Below are 7,285 nucleotides of genomic sequence, written 5' to 3' on the forward strand. Positions count from 1 at the left end.
CACCCTGTTACCCTTGTCTCCACCTCCAATGGAATATCACAGCATGTGCCCAAGAGTTGGCATGCTGCAACTAAAAGATCCCGCACGTGGCAATGAAGATCCTGAGTGCCGCAAATAAGACTTGGTGCAGCCAAATAAATAAATAAATATTTTAAAATATATATGTAAAAGAAGGGAAAAAAATCTGAGCAGTGACATCAGAGGTTACACGTCGCAGGGAAAGTATACTTCACAGAATTTGTCCACGCAAGCCACCAAGCAAATAAACTAACAAACCCCCGCAGCAATATTAATAAGCCCCGGAATGGGAGAGGGGAACTAATCAGAATCCAGACTCACTACAATAACTTAAATGTCAAGTTTTCAACAAGAAATCATAAGACATTTGGAGAAACAGGATAGTGTGATCTTTGTATGGGGAAAAAAAAATAGCAGGCAGGGCTTCCCTGGTGGCGCAGTGGTTGAGAGTCCGCCTGCCGATACAGGGGACACGGGTTCGTGCCCCGGTCCGGGAAGATTCCCACATGCCGCGGAGCGGCTGGGCCCGTGAGCCATGGACGCTGAGCCTGCGTGTCCGGAGCCCGTGTTCCGCAACGGGAGAGGCCACAACAGTGAGAGGCCCGCGTACCGCAAAAAAACAAACAAACACACACACACAAAAAAACCCAGAAAAAAACAAAACAATCTCCTTCGTACTTAAAAATAAGAAAGCCCACGTGAGCTAGGATTTTCTGTCACTCGACGTGCCTTTGAAAGGCATAACAGCTTTGAGTAGGATATTCCTTAAATGCATTAACTAGCAACTTTAGAAAAAAAAACTAATCTTGCATGATAGAAAAAATTACATGACAATAAAAATCTGATTTTATACTAATATGTTTCCAGATACAAGACACAATGCTAGGAGAAAGAATTGCGGTGATTGGTGCTGGGGTCAGTGGATTAAGCGCCATTTAGGTCTGTCTGGAGGAAGGACTGGAACCCATCTGTTTTGAAGGAAGCAGTGACATTGGAGGGCTGTGGAGATATAAGTTTAAATAGACTTATGCTTCTATATGTGTAATGACAATTTTTCTTATCTGGGAAATAGGAATGCAAGGATTACAACACTGATTTATCCTTCAACTACCAGCATAATAGTTGCTATCTTTATCAGTACCTAACACATGTGCTTTGAATCCCACTCCTTCCTTCCTCCCAAGAATGATGTTCAATCAATCTTTCTACCTTTCAGGGTCTAGCTCCTCGAAGGAGAACTGTGTGCTTCCTCTTCCTTCATCTCCACCATCACTACATGACGGTCATCCCAGCACTTCCCCAAAACTGCTGTCACTGCCATTACCAATAAAAGTTGACAAATTGAATGGACTTTCTGCCAAGAATTTTATTGCCTTCTCAAGGGGATCCAATGATGTTAAAAACCAGCTCCTTTTCAAAACACTTGTCACTAGCTTCTGTGATTTCACTCTGTTTTCTTTCTGATTTTCCTTCTCAATATTTTTCTACTTGGCCTCTAAATGTTGCTGATTATAGCTCTATTCTCAGTCTTCCGGTCTTCTAACTTTTTGCAGGTTCCTTAGGATACTTCTTTATCCCTCCTTGGCTTCAGTTATCAAGGTGTCCTTTATTTTCTTGGTAGGAGAAGACTGAAGGTGGCAAGCCCAGTGTCTATAAATCTGCCACCAGCAACACTTTGAAGTGATTATCCTTTCTCTGATCATTTTCCCAACTACTTGCACAATTCCAAAATCATGGAGTATCTCCGGATGTACGTCAAACCCTTTCACCTTTTGAAGCACATCCGGCTTCTGGTAAGTGGGGCAGAGACCACTCAGCATACATGGAACCCTCTTGTTAGAGCCAAGAGCCAGGCCAGAGAAAAATGCGCTAAAGCATCCATTCAGTCTTGGAGGTGAGCTTTACATAAATCTCCAGAGAAGTCGGCGAGAGCTTCTCTCCTCACTTTCCTCAGGAAAAAAGTACGGTGGATTGGCTGAAATGCCAGACTGTGCACCCGGTGTTGGCTCACCCCTAACTACATTCAGGACTGCAGTTGGAACAAACTGAGACACATCTCTACTTAAAAATGCCTTGGTAGGGAGACCAGTTATAAATGAACTCTTTAATGAAAACCCAGAGGAGAGTAGCTGTAACCAACCTTATTCATTGAGGCAGAGTTCTTGGGCAGAAGGGCAGCTGGGAAGAGCGGTCACAAGTCTGAGTTCGTCTCATTCCCAGTCGAAGCTCTGCAACGTGTGGAAGCGCTCTGACTTCTCTTGCACAGGACAGTGAGATGTTGTCGTCCAGACCGAAGGGAAGCAGGAATCCTATGTCTTTGATGGGATTATGGTGTGTAGTGGCCTTGAAACCGATCCCTTCATGCCACTCCGTAACTTTCCAGGTATGTCCTGCCGAATGCTAAGGCACTGGTGTTATGGGGTTTTATCATAGTGGCTATTGTTATTTTGGGAGAAAGTTTATAATTCTGAAAGTCATCTTAGTTTCAAAATAAACATATTTTCTGATTATAAAGAAATGCATGTTCTTTCAAGTTCCATTCAAATAATACATATTATAAAATTGAAAATAAAAATTACTAATACAACCACCAGTTCTGGGCTATTTTAAGAGGAAAGTGCTACATTTTACCACAGCTGGAAGGCAAAATGTGGGAATTGTTTTGTGTTGGTAATAGTTTGGAGTAAATAGTGAGATCAGAGATACAGAAAATATATTAATATTTAGCTTTATTCCTGAATGTGTATCTATATGTATGGCATGGTGGATATAAATAGCTATGTGCTAGTGTCACTATACATCTTAGAAAAGACTGCAGTGCTGAATATAAGGAATGGTACGGGAATGATTTACCTGCACAAGATCTCCTTCTTTATCTCTAGAAGCAGGATATATATTTGGTCTTTTCAAAGAGGGCTGAACCCGAGACTCCCTTGGGGTCTAAGGAGATGCTAGACTCCCTCCACTTCCATTGCTTTGAGTGTCTGTTTCCCAGTGCATGAGATGATAAAGTTAAAATTGGTCAAAAGAGGTCTATTAGTTAATTAGTTATTAGCTTATTAGATGTGTAAATATTCCTATATTCATTCATTCAAGAAATATCTACTGAGTACCAACTGTGTACCAGAGATTTAGCAGAGAATAAAACAGACAAAATCTCTGTCCCCAAGGAGTGTACATAGCAGTAGATGGAGAGAGACACAAAAAGAGATAAACATGTGGAAGGTGATGACTGTGAAGAGAAACAATTGCCAGGGGAGGGCAAAGGGATGGGTGGTTGGGGAGAAGGGTTTGTGATGCAAGATTAGATAAGATGGCCAGGTAAGTCTTCAGTGAGAAAAGGGCATTTGAACAAATACCCCCAAGGAGTTGAGGAAGTGATGCAGATATATGAGGAAAGCAGATCGTACAGAAGGAAGAAAAAAGTGCAAAGGACTTGAGGTGGGTATGTACCTGACAGGTCCAGTGTGGTGGAAGTAGAAGAAAGAGTAGAAGGAGATGATGTTAGAGAGCGAATGTTACGCCAGATCAAGAAGGACCTTAGGGCTTCCCTGGTGGCACAGTTGTTGAGAGTCCGCCTGCCGATGCAGGGGACACAGGAGACAGAGGAAGAATAGATGAAAACATAGTAACTTTTAGGTGTTGAGGAACGCACCTCAGATTTCTATTGTTTCATAACAAAGGAGAAGAAAAGGTTATCTTCAGAGAGTGAGTGGAATTTCAGTAGAGCCAAGGGGAGGGGAAATAATTGAAAGAGCTGCAGTCAGAAATTGAATGGAAGGGCTTCCCTGGTGGCGCAGTGGTTGAGAATCTGCCTGCTAACGCAGGGGACACGGGTTCGAGCACTGGTCTGGGAGGATCCCACATGCCGCGGAACAACTAGGCCCGTGAACCACAACTACTGAGCCTGCGCATCTGGAGCCTATGCTCCGCAACAAGAGAGGCCACGATAGTGAGAGGCCCGTGCACCTTGATGAAGAGTGGCCCCCGCTTGCCACAACTAGAGAAAGCCCTCGCACAGAAACGAAGACCCAACATAGCAAAAATAAATAAATGAATTAATAAACTCCTACCCCCAACACTTCTAAAAAAAGAAAGAAAGAAAGAAAGAAATTGAATGGAAAATTGAACTTGGCAATGATTGAGTTCAGAAACATTTAGATTTGTGCCAGGAGTTCACTAGGTGATCAAAGAACTGCTTCCAGGGGAAAGCTGAAGTTTGGGAGCCTATTCTCTAGGGAAAAAGGAGCAGGGCAAGGAATGAACCACAATTAGGATGGAGTAGGGCTGTTCAATGTCACAGGAGGAGAATGAAGGCCACATGTGCATATACCCCAATATTGTTTAAAAGATGAAAGGCTACAAAATCAACCAGCTATTATGGCTTTGCCATATGAGCATATTTTTAAACAAAAATAATAAGTTCTTATGTCCTCTCAGCTTCAGGGTCAAGTGAGCACTTGTCCCTAGTGGGAGAGCAGAGTGAATACTGCTACTGTTAGCAGGAAGGGTGTACTGGGCCTAGAAAGAGATGGAAACAAGCTAGACAGGGATGAAGCATAGGCTGGGAAAGCAAGACAGGGAATTGGGTCAGAGCCGTATTTGTAAATAACAAAGATGATGGATAAAGAAGATATATTACTTAAGGAGGAGCCAAGCTCTTTGAAGGCTTGGCAGGGTATAGACAAGCAAAAAGGAGGCAGAAATAAAATATCTGAGTTTCTAGTAAACCTGAGATCATAAAATTTTGGTCCAGACCGAAACTGTAGGAGAAGTAATTCTGTCTGATAATGTTTGGCAAGCACAGTTCACAGACCAGGAACAGTAGACCAGAAAATGAGAGGTTTAAAAAGCATAGCATTTGAATTTAGCAATAAGCTTTAGAATAGGCCAGCAGTTAAAAAATAAAATAAAATAATGGTCAATACTTGAGCAATTCTATTCTTGCCCACAGGAGTCACAAGTTTCAAAGGTCAGTGTGTCCACAGTTGGGAATGCAAGAGTCCAGAGAAATTTCACGGCAAGAAAATCATTGTGATCGGCACTGGAAATTCAGGAGGTGATTTGGCGACTGAGCTCAGTCGTGTAGCTGCACAGGTTTGGTGCCTAAATTCTCTTTCCTGAGATGCAACCTACCCACTACCTGCTGAGATGTGATCATTGCATGAAATATGTGTAGTGTGTATTCATACACTGCTTCAATACTGATTACCTTCTCTCACCAGTTTCCTCAATAGACATCTTGTTAATCCATTCCAAAAAAAAGTAGAGAATGGAATACAAATAAATATTTCAAACTTTAGTGACTTCCATAATGTTCATTTTTAACAGAGTGTAGAGGCTTTACCAGCTCAGCTAAGAGTTCCAAAAATGAACTTACCAGAAAACCATTTTTTAAATCCCTTTGTAGTTTTCATTGACATGACACTTGACACCGTCTTCCAACTCCAGTTCCTTCAATAGGGATACAGATTAACTAAGTGTTCTAGATACTACAATACAGTAATTAACAGATGGGCGGGATCTTTTGTGTCAGTTTGTGGATCTCTAGTCTTTTTGCATCATTGTGTTTTTCCAGAATTTGGAACTTAAGAGATTGCAGGCATCAAAGATTGCCTTGGAGAAGGTTCAAAAGGGATAGTGGGTGAGGTCCAGAGGAAAGCTTGAGGAGATCTCTGGAGCTATAAGCAACAAGTCAGATGTTTCTGTATGTGGGAATGTGTGTGGCTATATATTGGCCTTCTTGTCTTGAGAAAGAAGAACTCTTCAAGCTAAAAAGACAAGAGAGTTCTTATCCATTTCTTCTCATGAGCCAAATGAGAGATATCTGAAGAAGTGAGAAAATGATCCTATGAAAGTAAACTGTTATATTGGGAAGCATCTATTGTGCATTTATTTGCATTCTCTCCTAGGTATTTCTCAGCACAAGGCGTGGTGCATGGATTTGGAACTGGGTCTGGGATTATGGGGTGCCCATGGACATTGTTCTCTTCACTCATTTTAACTCTGTTGTCAACCAAGTTTACCCTACATTCTTAATCAACAGATGGGCAGAGAATAAATTAAATGCTCGCTTTAACCATGACATGTATGGTTTGCTGCCTCAACACAGGTATGTTCTAGGATTTTTTAAAAATAATTTTGCTCCTTCCTTTTGGAGTCAGCAGGTCAAACTTGGAACATAAGGAAGATTTAGAGTTCAGTTTTACCACCTTGAAAATAGACTTCACCTATCTTAGGAGAATGTTAATCATCATTTCTTTTCTCATGTTTCTTTGGACCTTTCTATTTACTAACCTTAGAAGAAAGAAATTGAATTTCAGGACATGGTAGCAGCTTCATCTGTCCCCGTCCTTCATGTTTTCAGGCTAACATGCAGGTATTTAGGCTCTGAGACCTTAGATGGTGGACAAGCAAATGGTATATTATGTCATAAAAATTAACTCCATTTTTCCAAGTCAAGAGAAAGAATCAGGAATCTGGTAAGATTCCAGCAATAAGATGGGAGACTTTGTGGAGAGTCCTTTGAAATTCAACACATTCTTTCTTTGCCTTGAATAGAACTCTGAATCTAGACAGCTGTGGTTTGGATCCTGGCTTCACCACTTTCTAGCTGTGTGATATTGATCAGATTTACTTAACTATTTGTGCCTTATATATAAAATGGCAATAACATTAGCACCAATTCAGAGGGTTGCTCTTCACCTTAAAGAGGAAAATACATGTATAATTTATACTAGTCCCCAGCACATAGTAAATGCTCAACAATTTTCTGTTGTTTTATTATGTCATTAACTTTCTAACTATATTAAAATTATACTCATGGGATTTTAGTTTTTGGAGGTGATTGAGCGACAACACAGAGAAGTCAAGGCCATTGAAGAAGAATGTATTGCTTACATTTCCTAAGAGAAAGAGACATACCAGGCCATGCAGGGCCACATGGGAGCACTGGGTTTGTTTAGACAGAAACAGGAACAAGAGAAAAGCTGAGGCCAGAGCCTTTACTGGGGTTTCTGTGGGATGAGCAAAGCAGGGCATTGTAAACAGTTTAGGATTGGCTAATTTGAATAATTCCCACGGGCTTTAATCTATAGAGATCTGCCTGGTTCCTAGCCCTGGGACGATTTAGGGCAGGAGAAATATTGTGTTGGGGTATGAGAGTTAGATAAGTAGTTGGTTGGGGCTGCAGACTTGGGAGAATTGTTTGGGGCTATAGACTTGGGCTTGGCTGGTTCACATATGAAAGACATGCTCCTGGCAGAGC

The 7,285-nt window shown here is 41.4% G+C and overlaps 1 pseudogene; it reads left to right on the plus strand.

The window, feature by feature from the left end:
- The first annotated feature begins 897 nt into the window (after window positions 1-897).
- On the plus strand, window positions 898-6,203 carry LOC116764738 (annotated as a pseudogene).
- Window positions 6,204-7,285: the final 1,082 nt, after the last annotated feature.

Source organism: Phocoena sinus, chromosome 1 (genome assembly GCF_008692025.1).
Source record: "Phocoena sinus isolate mPhoSin1 chromosome 1, mPhoSin1.pri, whole genome shotgun sequence".
Classification (NCBI taxonomy): Eukaryota; Metazoa; Chordata; class Mammalia; order Artiodactyla; family Phocoenidae; genus Phocoena; species Phocoena sinus.